The 12480-nt window shown below is 45.8% G+C and overlaps 1 long non-coding RNA gene across 1 annotated transcript in view; it reads left to right on the top strand.

Annotated features, from left to right (window-relative positions):
- LOC140219361 (uncharacterized) overlaps nt 1–11534 on the top strand; it is a 166886-nt gene extending 155352 nt beyond the window's left edge. The window contains exons 2-3 of the long non-coding RNA XR_011895571.1: nt 8284–8336; nt 11364–11534. This is a non-coding gene — a long non-coding RNA (uncharacterized lncRNA). The remainder of the gene's footprint in view (nt 1–8283; nt 8337–11363) is intronic.
- Nucleotides 11535–12480: the final 946 nt, after the last annotated feature.

Genomic DNA, 12480 nt, shown 5'->3' on the forward strand with positions numbered 1-12480 from the left:
CTAGCTTTTGAAGGTCCGGCAACCTCGAGTTTCAAACTAGCTGAGGCGAGAGGCCGCTCAATCTGTTCGCTCCACTCTGCCTGCGCTCTTCACCACGCCAACGTTATTGTGGCAGCGAGTGTCAGTACATGCTCACCTTAGTACACACACACACACACACACACACACACACACACACACACACACACACACACACACACACACACACACACACACACACACACACACACACACACACACACACACACACACACACACACACACACACACACACACACACACACACACACACACACACACACACACACACACACACACACACACACACACACACACACACACACACACACACACACACACACACACACACACACACACACACACACACACACACACACACACACACACACACACACACACACACACACACACACACACACACACACACACACACACACACACACACACACACACACACACACACACACACACACACACACACACACACACAGACACACACAGCGACACTCGCGCACATAACACACGAATGCACCGACCGTCCAGGCGACGCAATTTTGCCACAAGTCACAACACACACACTCACTACGTGGTATTGGGAGGCGAGACTCTCCGAACTGGACCTGGGGAGCCAACTGGCGACCCTCGACCAGGCCCGGCGAGCCGCGATCGCCGGTGGAGCCCTGTCAGAGGGAACCACCCAGGAATAAACCGCGCAGCGGTTCCTGCAATAATAAATTTCCTCCTCCTCCTCATGCTCACCTGTACGTGCGCGATGCTATGCTAATTAATTTAATTAGTGAGGGAAACGTTCGCTTCTCTTTATACGGCGAATAGAACTACGCACGTTAATTCAAGTCGTCCAATATTTTGCTGTCCCTATGAACACATCGCCTTTCGTGCGAAAATGCACCTGTTTTATATCTTGTCTTGGAGTACTTCCTATCGCAATGCACCATAAACATCTACATGATATTAGTAGCAGTTTATTTCTTAAAATTTTTCTTAGACTGACGTTCACTGCAGCTACCCCCGTGTTGGGTTTTCTTTTTTTTTTTGTTTTTCTAACATACCACCCCACTGATCGACGTCTAGTGAGTTGGCGTATCCTTTCTTTCTTTTTTTTTTTATTGAGCACATATGCAATCGAAGAATTGCTGGAGCTAAGCTATGTGCTGTCTAAACATAGCCACTGAACCTCAAACCCTGCCAGGCTTCGAGTGCGCGTGCGTCTACAGTTCTTTCTGCTTGAATAATCAATAAAAACGAGGGAGCAGTAGAACACTTCAATAGAGTTTGAGAGCAGGTTTCCTCTTCATATTTTATTGAAACCTTTCTTTAGACACGCACGCCTTGTCTCCATTTAAGATGAAAGCACTCGATACCTCTCAGTTATGCAAACAGCCTCGAACAAGTGCGTGATTCTGCTTGAATAGAGGAGTGTGATCTTAGCATTGGCTCATCTATACGGTGCCAAAATACACATCCTTTTGCGCATAGTCACAATGAACGTACATGAAAGAGTCATCTCAACGTAGGGGAGGCCTTTGTTTTAGTGCACGGGTTATATCTCCTCACAGGATCTCTGTTTGCCTTAGAACGTTTCAAGTTCCTGTTTTCCCTCGTTTTTTTCTTGTTTGTGTGAAGTGATTATGTTTCATACAAATGCAGATTTATGCCGGTGGATCCTTCTGCTCCAGGTTATATTGAATGGGAAAATGGTTCACCGCCGGCGTCTGTAGTAGCTGTCTCTCAGACACTCAGAATAAAAAGAAGTAACTAAAAGAAAAGAACCCGGAAACATCTCGGAGAGAAGGACAAGCTCCGTGACAACCAGAAGCATAAATTGTACTTTATGCAGCCCAAATAAGTCAGCAATATGAAGCGAAAAAGAAAAAGAGAAACCCACAACTGAATTTGCATAATGTGCGCACAAGTTTCGGGTGCAATAAGGATACTTCGTTTGGCGATCAATTTTTTTCACCTGTAACGCCTCGCCGACAACTGCCGCTACGCGCATGCAGCTGTCCCGCCCGGCGGAAAAAGCATCCCATTTATTGTTTTTATTTTTTTGCTATGCGGAAGCACCCTGCACTACATTTCGCCTCTACGACAGGGCCCAAGTTTAACTTTGTGGTAGCAAAGTGACACTCCATGGCATTTTATTCGCTCGGACCTCTCCACTTTCTCTTTCCAAAGGTCCTCGTTTCGCTACACGTTTGGTTTTCCTTGCGTTCTTTATATCTCTCTCTCTTTCTCTGTATTGTTCCAGTTTACGTCGTTATTAAATCACCCAATTCGGGGTTCATGGTGGATATACGCAACGTGTGCAGCAAAGCGGGTCGCAAGAAGCGTCCATCAGAACCAGGAAGCAGGCGTCCTCGCCGGCGTTATTGCGTGAAGGATCTGCGCCGGAGCTTTGCGGGATGCGAGAGCGGGTACAGATCGACTTCGGTCGTAATTGTGAACTGATCCGCTTCCAGGGAAGCCCCGTACCTTTAACTACCGTAGGTCGCTTCACGCTGTTAAGCACTTCCCGCGTGCTCCCTGCAATAGAAAAAAAAAGGGAGAGCGGCGAAAATTGGCTCATAAAACGGACTGTAATAATTCCATCGGCTTTCTACGGGCCTGTATTGAAACGTAGTTGGAGGAGCATAGCGTTACAGTGCCTTGTCACAGTTGTAAAGAAAGCTCAACAACACGACCAATGCAATTTGGTGGCCTGACTACTCTTTCTTTCTTTCTTTTTCTCTTTCTTTCTTTTCTCCTTTCTTTGTTTCTTTCTTTCTTTCTTTTTATTTTGCACCAGTGCAGTTAAATGGCGTTTTCGACTGCCTCGGACGCTTCCGCCGCACTCTTTGTTCTGCACACGCATAAACATCGTAAAATATGCTTACGTCACGCAGAGAATATTGAGGATATACAAGAAATGGTCGTTTCGGCAAGCTGCGTTACAAAATTTACAGGCGTAGTCCTTCATCGTCAGCGACATTTCACATATAGTATAGTTTCATTTAACGAAGCCAGATAATACGAAATTTACGGTATAACAAAAGTACAAGGAACTACAAGGTAACTTGATCCTTTCATGAAACAAATCCGGGCGTACGCGGCCCTGGGCAGCCAACCGCTTGGAGGAACAATTTCGAATGTCCGCATCCTTACAGGCTATTCCTGCTGGAGAAAGGAACTGTGCCCGTAGCGGCCAGGTGGGCTGGTCTTGCGCTATCTTACTAAAGGGTTTGAGCTTCCTTCTTAGAAGGCTAGGAAAGGAGGTTCTCGCTCTCCCCAATGAAAACATCCATATCGTCTAGAGAAAGCTCCGCGGCCGTCTAAAGAGCCACCTTGAAAACCGGTATGCCTGCGCGGCCGGGGAAACCAGTGACTTAAGCTTGTTTTCGTCGTTCTAAGATGACTCTAGCTTGCAACTGTATTCTTCCGGTCTACTTCCTTCGTGCGAATGATGAAGATCACACATACAACAAAAAATTATTCCCTATTCGGCACTCGTACAACTGTGGTATGTATAAATTACGGCGCATACTGTGACCAGAATAATAACGCACCTGATATGCACTACATGGTACTCGATATAAACAAAGCAAAGGATCAAGCAAAACCGTAAGCAGCGTCAGCTGAACACTGCCTTTGCCACATCCACTTAAAAGAACACTAGACAGTGTAGTGGAAAAATCATAATTGTCTTCCTCGAATTCGTGAATGACACCCTCGGCACCATAAAAGTACGAAGTATATCTACTGAGGCAAACAGAACTTGGACATCATTCTGGCTGTACGAAGTCTTTGCCTCGAGAGGAGCTTAGGGACCTCGTAGACCAGCGGCGAAGTAACTCGGCTTCACCAAGTTTGAGCTACTCTTCATCAACATGGCCCCGTACTATAACCCGTAGTATAACCCGTAGTTTGCGCACTCTGTGGTACATTGCGCTATTTGATTGTAGAGATCGTTCCGCACTGTTGCGTAAGCACCACAAAACGTAGCTAGCGCTGTGGTATGACGAGACTTGCCAACCGATCTCACCGCTGTGGTGGCCGTTCGATTGAAAATCCGAACCTTCTTGCAACCAGCTTCCAGAAGGTGCGTGCTACAGCGCACTCCTTTGGTACTTGCGTGTTGGTCTATTTTTGTGTATACGCGCATGCATCTATAATTTGGTAGCATTCCCATGCGTTCAAGCCTGTCTCTTGTAGTTAGAAAGCCCCCCCCCCCTCCCCCCCCCCCCTGGTATTGCCAATGAAGATACTTTGCTTGAGACGGCAAATCAGGTGAAAGTGCGGTCGTCCATGTTTGTGTAGAGGTACCGCTGTGGTACTCATTTCGCAAAGCATTGAAACTGGTGTCGTACGCCACATTGTATTCGTTAGTTGTACAAGCCGGCATTTTAAGCGCAGAGCGGACGTTACGAGCACGAGAAATTCAGACACACAGGCCAGTAACCAATGAAAAGTGCTTAATTAATTTCTTAAGTAATGTCCTTGAGGCACATATTGCAATATACGAACTACATAGGTCTTCCAGTTACTTTTGTGCTTCAATGCATAAAAGAGCGTTTTGTTAAAAATGATGGAAACGCACGCACGCACGCACGCACGCACGCACGCACGCACACACACACACTCACACACACACACACACACACACACACTCTCTCTCTCTCTCTCTCTTTTATAGACAGGGGGTCCGAACTATCGTGCATCCTTATTTATAAATAGGCAAATTCCACGCATCTGGACGGAAGCAAGGTAATGTAGCTTACTGTCACTTGGAGATACTCATATTATTCTTTACATTCTACCCATAATTAGCCTTAATTAATTATTGAACTTCTCGAATATTATAATTACATGAAAAGTGTCACTGAGAAAATTGTAAAGCAACATGAAAAGCTCTCGAAACAGATTTCTGTTGCTCAATGCGTGCTACACAAAAGGGTTTTCCAAGCCTGAAAGCAGGCCGTAGATCCACTCAAAAGTGCCGCGCAAGCGGCCGCTCGAGGCACTTTGCGTGTGCTCGCGGGCTTCTTTCATGCTCGGAAAAACACTTCTTTGTAGCACGTATTGAGCAGCAGAAAGGTGCATAGGGAGTTTTTCATGTTGCTCTACAATTTCTTCATTGACCTTTTCCATCTAATTCTAATATTTGAGAAGTTGATTATTAATTGACTAATTATGTAATTAAGCCTAATGAAAAAAAATTATCTGAGTATCTCCAGGCGACGGCAAACAGCGTTACTTTTGTTATGTGCAGCTACGTGGCATTTACATATTTTTCCATCTTGGCGCGTGATAGTTGGGACCACCCTCAGTAAAACAACACTGACGCGTATCGATGGCTACACTTCGCTGCGTAACGCTAATAAAGACGCCACTACACTTTCGTTACACATGCACGAAGCCAGTAACAGGGGGCCACAGGCCATGGGAAGACCGGACTACACAAAAAAAGCGACAGTGGCCGTCGTCGCCTATTCTAAACCCCAGACTAACGTCACTCCTGGGCGAGATGGCGTCCCTCACATATTTAAGTCACTTCGTGTAGTGTTCTGTTTTTTTGTCCTCATCTCACTTCGAAAAGCCTTCATAGGCGTTTGTGAATTCAGCGCAACAATATTCAAATACACTTCCAGCCGGCGACGGCCTTACTGTGCTCCGCGCCTGCTGTGCGAAAGTCAACATGGCAGCTTGAAAATACCGGTCACAGTGGCCTGATATCCCGATGTGAACATTGTGAAGCTTGCACAAAACTGAGCGTGGTCGCTAGAAGGTGTCATATGAGCAAGATCGGCATTAGCGTCGCTCGATCACCTCGAAAAGCGCACTTTTCGATCACCTAATTCAGTGCGTTTGGACCAAGATACGACATTTGTGTGTATTTAGCGGTGTAACTGCATATCCTATAGACTGTATTGAAGGACTCAACGACCCTGAAACCAAGGCCATGGTGCTTGCGGCATTCGGCTGGCAATTAAACAATTATTTCATTTATGCAGAAAAGCTATATTTACGTTCAGCCACAACACACGTATCCGGCACTCCTCAGACTCGCTTCGATTTTGCCTCAATGGTAGTTCGGCTTCACATGTTTCAATTATTCACAAGAAAAGTGGAAGAACACTTATTAGAAAGGGGTCTTGCAAGGAGACACAATCAATTGATGTGTAGTCACTGCATGCTTAGAAGAATTATTCAAGCTGTTTTGACTGGGAAGGATTAGGGGTGAGGATAAACAGCGAATATGTGAATAGCCTTCAGCTTGCCGATAAATTGTCTTGTTCGGCAACGCTGCGGACGCGTTGCAAGAATTTATTGAGGACATTAATTAAGAAAGTATAAGAGTCAGTTGAAGAAAAATACGGAGAAAAAAGGTAAAGTTGAAGAGCCTGTCAAACAAGCGATTAGTAGTCAGCCTCTATAGCCCGTGCAAAAGTACGTCTATCTATGTCGATTGCCCACATTGTATCCTGATCATGAGAAGCAAATTTACAGAAGAATGAAATTGGGTCGGGGCGCGTACGGCCGGCATTACATCATAACCAGGAGCTCACCGCTGTCGTTCAAAAAAAAAAAAAAAAAAAAAGGTACAGTCATTGCATATTGTAAGTACTAACCTATGGGCCAGAAGCTCGGAGGTTGACAAAGAAGCTCGAGAACAAGGTAAGGATGGCGAAACAAGTGATAGAACGGAAAATGCTAGGCATAACGTTAAGAGACGAGAAAAGATCGTTGTGGATCAGACAGCAAACGGCGATAGCCGATATTCTAGTGGACGTTAAGATGAAAAAAAGAGAGAATAATTCAGCAGAGACACTTAAGAGTGCTTACGTGTGAGAATGCGAAAGCTCTTGAGTTTCTTGAGTCATTCCTTGACCGCGTGAGCTCTCGCCTACGTTCGAACTGCGCCTCGCTGAGGTCAAATCAAAATGTGCCAAGCGTCTCAAAACGCTCGCGTGCCCGCAAGGAGTTCATAACTCGAAGGACCGCTCAGCGCCGTCCAGTTGAACATTAATGGTTTTTTATTTGATGCGCTCATAAAACTCATGACGTGTGGCCACTACCTCCCGTCACGCTGATGACGTCATTGCTGCACCGCCACGTGTGCAATGACGCACGCACTTTGCACCACCACTGAAAAAACAGGCGCCGCCGTCGGCGTACGTGACGAGGCATGGGGGATCACGTGGACAAGGCGGCCGCGTCGGCTGCTTCGGAAGAGTTAGAGCAACCTGAAAATGAAAGCTTATAGTCTCACCTGCTCTGCGGTAATGATTAAGTTGGGAGGTTTTCCTGCTTCGGGTGTCTGATTGCCAAGACCTCAAAGCCCCATAATAGGTAGTGGCTGCCTTTGAAGGCGTCCAACGCGATAGGCTGCTGCTCGGTGCCGCAGTGCCGGACGTACGCAACGAAGCCCGCGGTGTCAGCCTTCACACGTCCCCACAGGACAAGAAACTGCGTGAAGCTTGGATCGTGAAACTTAGAACCGGCAAACAGCCATCGCCTAGAACTTGGCTGGGCAGAAGGCACTTCGGCGAGGAATATTTCTGGTATGGCATTGGGGCTGAGATGTTCAGGCAGTAGCAGAAAGCGCGCACTAAGACGCTCGACCGCGCGCATTGCCCGCCTAATGTCATGAAGTTTTGATCTAAGAACTAGTTCATGCTAGATACTGGCAAATTCACTGGAACGGAAAGATAGCAGAAAGAAGCACATTAAAAAAAGGCATGGCATATGCTTATGTTTGTGTTGGCACCAAACAATGAATGCACTGGATTAAGAAACTGAAGTAGCAGTAAACTCCTAGCTAAGAAGACCGATAAACGTACAGTTCGATGTATCTTGAGTAATAATGATAGTGAAACGTCCAAGAATTTAGAAGAAAAGAGAAAAAAATATTGAATCGTCGCGGCGACACATCACAAGTCGCCGGAGGGCATCGAAGTCCCTAGTTATAACGAAATCAACTTTTGAACGGCTTTGATAGCGTCCACGCAACGGTGGTTGCTTGCGCACTGTCAAATACTCATATGCTGCCGCCTAAAGCTCACGCCACGGCGCGAAAACCCATTCGCAGCGACTGCGGAATATTCTGTGCGGAGATGCATGCAGACGTGACATCGGTCGCTTCGAACCCGTGTGATCGCTGCATTGAGGCTTCATTTTGTTATGCTCCTTTGGTTATACAGAAAGCCCACTATAAGAACATATTTCACATAGTTTTCTCTCAGCGATTGCCTACCTTTCACGCAGGAAACCGGTTCGGCGGACTCCTTCCCAGCGACCGCGCGCAGTGGGCGTTCATTGTAAGTATTCGGTAAAGAGATAGCTTCTATAAATAATTCTGTGATTTCTGTTTGCCCAAGATTATTATGTTTAGAGTAGAAAACTGTCCTTTCGAGACTACTTACGGAAATGTACAAGACGGCTCCCGCGTGGTGTTTTTATTGAGCGCCATCAGCCAAACCTATGAGGAGCCCGCCGCGTTGTCCCTCATACTAGGCAAACGAGGACCTTCGGACAGATGGCGACTCCGTAACTCCTCGCCACCAATACTGCTTTCACATTAAAAGTGGAGCTGGGCAGACCACGTAATACGCAGGGACGATAATCGGTGGTCCATTAGTAATAGAGTAGGTTCTAGGGAAACAAATGGCACGACTTCGCCATCGCGCCGCCATTTGTGCTATCCATTAGCAGCAAACGTTCAACAGCACAGTTTCAAACACATATTGCACTGCCGTTGGATATGTTTTAGTAAAGGATATGAAGGAAGTGTAAAAAACTGTATCTTTGGATATTTAGGTAATCGTTGACGGTAAAGATGATTAAGTATTCTGACAAGAAGTGCAGGGCTAATGCGAAGAAGCACGGTGGTTTTTCAGAATAGCATATATTCGCAGTTTCTATCTGATCTTAGGTCCGTTAAGTGTAAACTGTCGGTGCGAATACCTAATTTATATTATTTCATTTCATTATGACACGTTTGTAAAAGGTTAAGGCGAAAGCCTGATTGCACACTTAGCGCACTTCTGTGTTGATTGAGATACGTTTTGTAAAAATTGTAGCCCGGCCGCGAGATTAAAAAAATTATCTGCGGCATAGCTCAGCTAACCCTGGATATGTAAAGCGAAAGTTTTGTTTATCCTGGTTAGGACGTTGTTTCATTTTGTTAACATGTTGTTTAGCTGCAATTTTTATTCTTACATATACAAACATAGGTAAGCGAAGTATGACGGCTGTGCCTAGGTTGGTGCCTAGACATGGCTGTGATTAGGCTTGGGCAGACACGCATCGTTCGACGGTGCGAGGCCTGTTGTGCCACCGAAAAAGCGCAAGTGATTGACGTGCAAAGAGACGCCTCGAACATGCGCAGCTTCGAAGCTCAAACGCAAAGGGCGGGAACGCGGTCACTACATGCATCTTACATGTATTGAAAATGCACATGAACAAAATGCACATGCACTTTCCACCCTGGTAGTTATCGACAACGAGGATCACCTCCAAACACATTTAGCTTCTCGCTTCCTTTTCTTATTTTAAGTGGTCCTGTTTCTAAAAGAAATTGCAAGTACGTTTCAGGGGCCTATGTAGGGTGCCACTGAAGCGATTGAATATTGTGGCAGTATAAAATGCAAAAAAAAAAATGAAAAGAAGAAAGCGCTTTATTTTTAACTTGGCGGTTTCGATACAAAAAGAAACGCCTGTAAATTCTGCCTGCTTTGGTGTGCTTCAATAATCCTGCTCCCACTAGGCAATTTTCACAGGCTGAAGCCTTACAAAATAAATATAATTAAGAAGGCAAGAATTAGCAGAAATTTCAACCTGTGCGAAACGCAAGAACTCCAAAATATGTTCGTCGGAATATGGTCGAAACTAGTCGGACCATTGTCCGCAGGGCACGCTTGCAGCTCCGTAAATTACCAACCGCATGCAATGCCGACTGCCTAACTAAATACACCGCCGCGTTGTTCGTCATTGTTTGCGCTCATGTCCGGCAATCGTGCGATCCCGAATAAAGAAAGAAAAAAGAAAACGCACAGTTGACGAAAAAAGAAGATGCGCGCTTTCAGCGGGGGTTCGACTGGCTTTTGGGGTGGTGGTCGCTTCTCGACAAACTGCGCGTGATTCTCTGTCATCAACCGACGTCATCAGATCGCTTCGAAGAGCGAATAGCCCCTCCGAGGGAAGCTCCTGTCGGGATGACTTTCTAATGACGTTTCACGTGGGAGATCAGCCATCGCGGATGGCCAGTATGGATTGAACAATGTGGCAACCACACGCATAAGTTGTTGCTCTGCGTTTATTTCTCTTCTGTTGTTCGTTTTCTCGGAGGCACACCAAAGCAGCCGCCCTATTTTGCCAGATAGGCTTCTATGGGAAACACGCCCAACGTAATCTGCTCGTTGCACACTATGTAATGTCACCAGCGGTGGCTGTGGCTGGCCCATTGTTGGCTGGAATGGCTGCGAAATTACGTGAAAGAACGCGGAGAAATTAAAATCTTGGACGATGATGGGAAACCCGGCATGTACGTCAGTAAGTTAAGCGTCGAAGAAAGATAGCGTGTCCTGCAGCTGTAGCATTTCCTTTTCGCTTTCTTTCTCCTTACTCTTTTATTGAATACAGTCTTATAAACGTGGCGCGAGGGCAAGGCTAAAAGCAACCACTTGCTTGTCTGGCCCGTGACACCCTCAGCTTATCTTTCTTATCCATCGGCTAGCTATGGATTGGACATTTTCAATCAGACTATTTTTCCTTGCATTGTTGAACTCGTATACTGGAGATGAAAATCACAAAGCTTTAGATTTCTGTGGCTATTAACTATCTTACAAAGACATCAGCATGATCTCACACAGCGCACGCCGTCGCTATCTCTTTAAAGGGACCCTAACTAAAAGTGTTAGGCTTTGTCAGATCGATGAAATATTCGTTAAACCTTTGATCATTTTCAGTGTTGTAGCAAATGGCATTGTGGCGTCGATGGCCGCCGAAGCTACCATTCCTGCTCGCCAATAGCAATCACCTGCATCGAAACCGATGAACTGACGCAACCCTCACGTGAAATGCCTATTTGCCGCTCTCCGCAAGTCAGCCAATGCTGACGTCCCACTCGGAGTATGTGGTACTACTCTATTTTTTGTTTTCGTCATTTTTTTTGCTTGAAGTAGCTATGTTGTCTCTATGAACCACGATATCCTTATTAAAAAAGCCTAATCTTTCAATATAGCCCGACTTCATATTTTCCTTTAGTGCGCCTTTAAGTGAATGGGCTTCTTCCTACGATAGTCACTGATATCGTCGTCACCCTATGTCACTCTCTTTCTTTGCAGTTTCACCCGCTGTGGCCTCCGAAAGACCCGATTAGTCACCCCAGGCCTCGGAGTCTGCATGTCGCAGAAAGGCCAACACAACAATGCGCGTATGTTGCCCGACAGCGCGAGTGTTGGTGATTCTGGTTCCAACTAAAAAACTGTCACAGTGACTTATGTTCGAGTCTTAGCCTTTTTTTGTGTGTGTGTGTGTGTTTGTCTGGTGAAGGTTCAGCTTTTATCGGCCAAATGGTGGGAATGAAAGAGAAAACGACAAGGTCTCCTGGACACGAAGGCGGCGTAGATGAGACGGTGAACTGGCGCAGCAAGCCGAATTTCCAGCTTTTAACCGCTGGCTTGTTGAAAGAAGTATTGTAAATGTGTACCCCGTTCAAGCACGGTAACGTTTAATTCATCTCCATCCCCAGTGTGCCAAAACCATAATATTTTTCTTCTTTTAAAGACAACCTTTTTTTGCCTACTATAACCGGCTTTGCGGAGCTGAAGCTAACTGCTTTCTGCTTGCTGAACCGGTATTACCACGGGCCTATTACCACGGGCCTACTTGCGGTTATATATCCGCGCAATGAAAAACCAACAAACTGGCTTATATATTCCCTGTATGCTGACCAACAAATATTCGAGATTAAGGGCCCCACTCTTAAGTGTAATAATAAAAAACTAATTCTACATAACACTAGAACCTATTTACTATCGAGTCACAGGTATCTCGAAAGCACACCGACCTGTTAATGAAATAGGGCATTACATTTTAAAGGTTTCTTTGATTTACTAGATGTACTTTGACTAAGCTATTAGGTATGCGCTACTAGATGTGTACACATCAGTGGCGTATCCTGCAGAATGGGATGGTGCCCCTGTAACTCAAGAGATATTGAATCCTGGAATGTCATCACTGTCATTGTTGGCATCACCTGTCATCACCATTTTTCCCTCGATAAGCGTGACACGCATCAGTCATTATCGTGACATCGCTGTGCAGGCGTAACGCGCCGCGCATCTACCTTCTTTGGTGCTTGAATTTCCGCATAGGTCCCGAACGGCGCAGTGAAGAAACACAAAGCTTGCTTGAGAATGAATTTGTGACCTTCGTGAGGGTCGAACATAAACATTCCAG

The sequence above is a fragment of the Dermacentor andersoni genome, chromosome 7, assembly GCF_023375885.2.
Source record: "Dermacentor andersoni chromosome 7, qqDerAnde1_hic_scaffold, whole genome shotgun sequence".
Lineage (NCBI taxonomy): Eukaryota > Metazoa > Arthropoda > Arachnida > Ixodida > Ixodidae > Dermacentor > Dermacentor andersoni.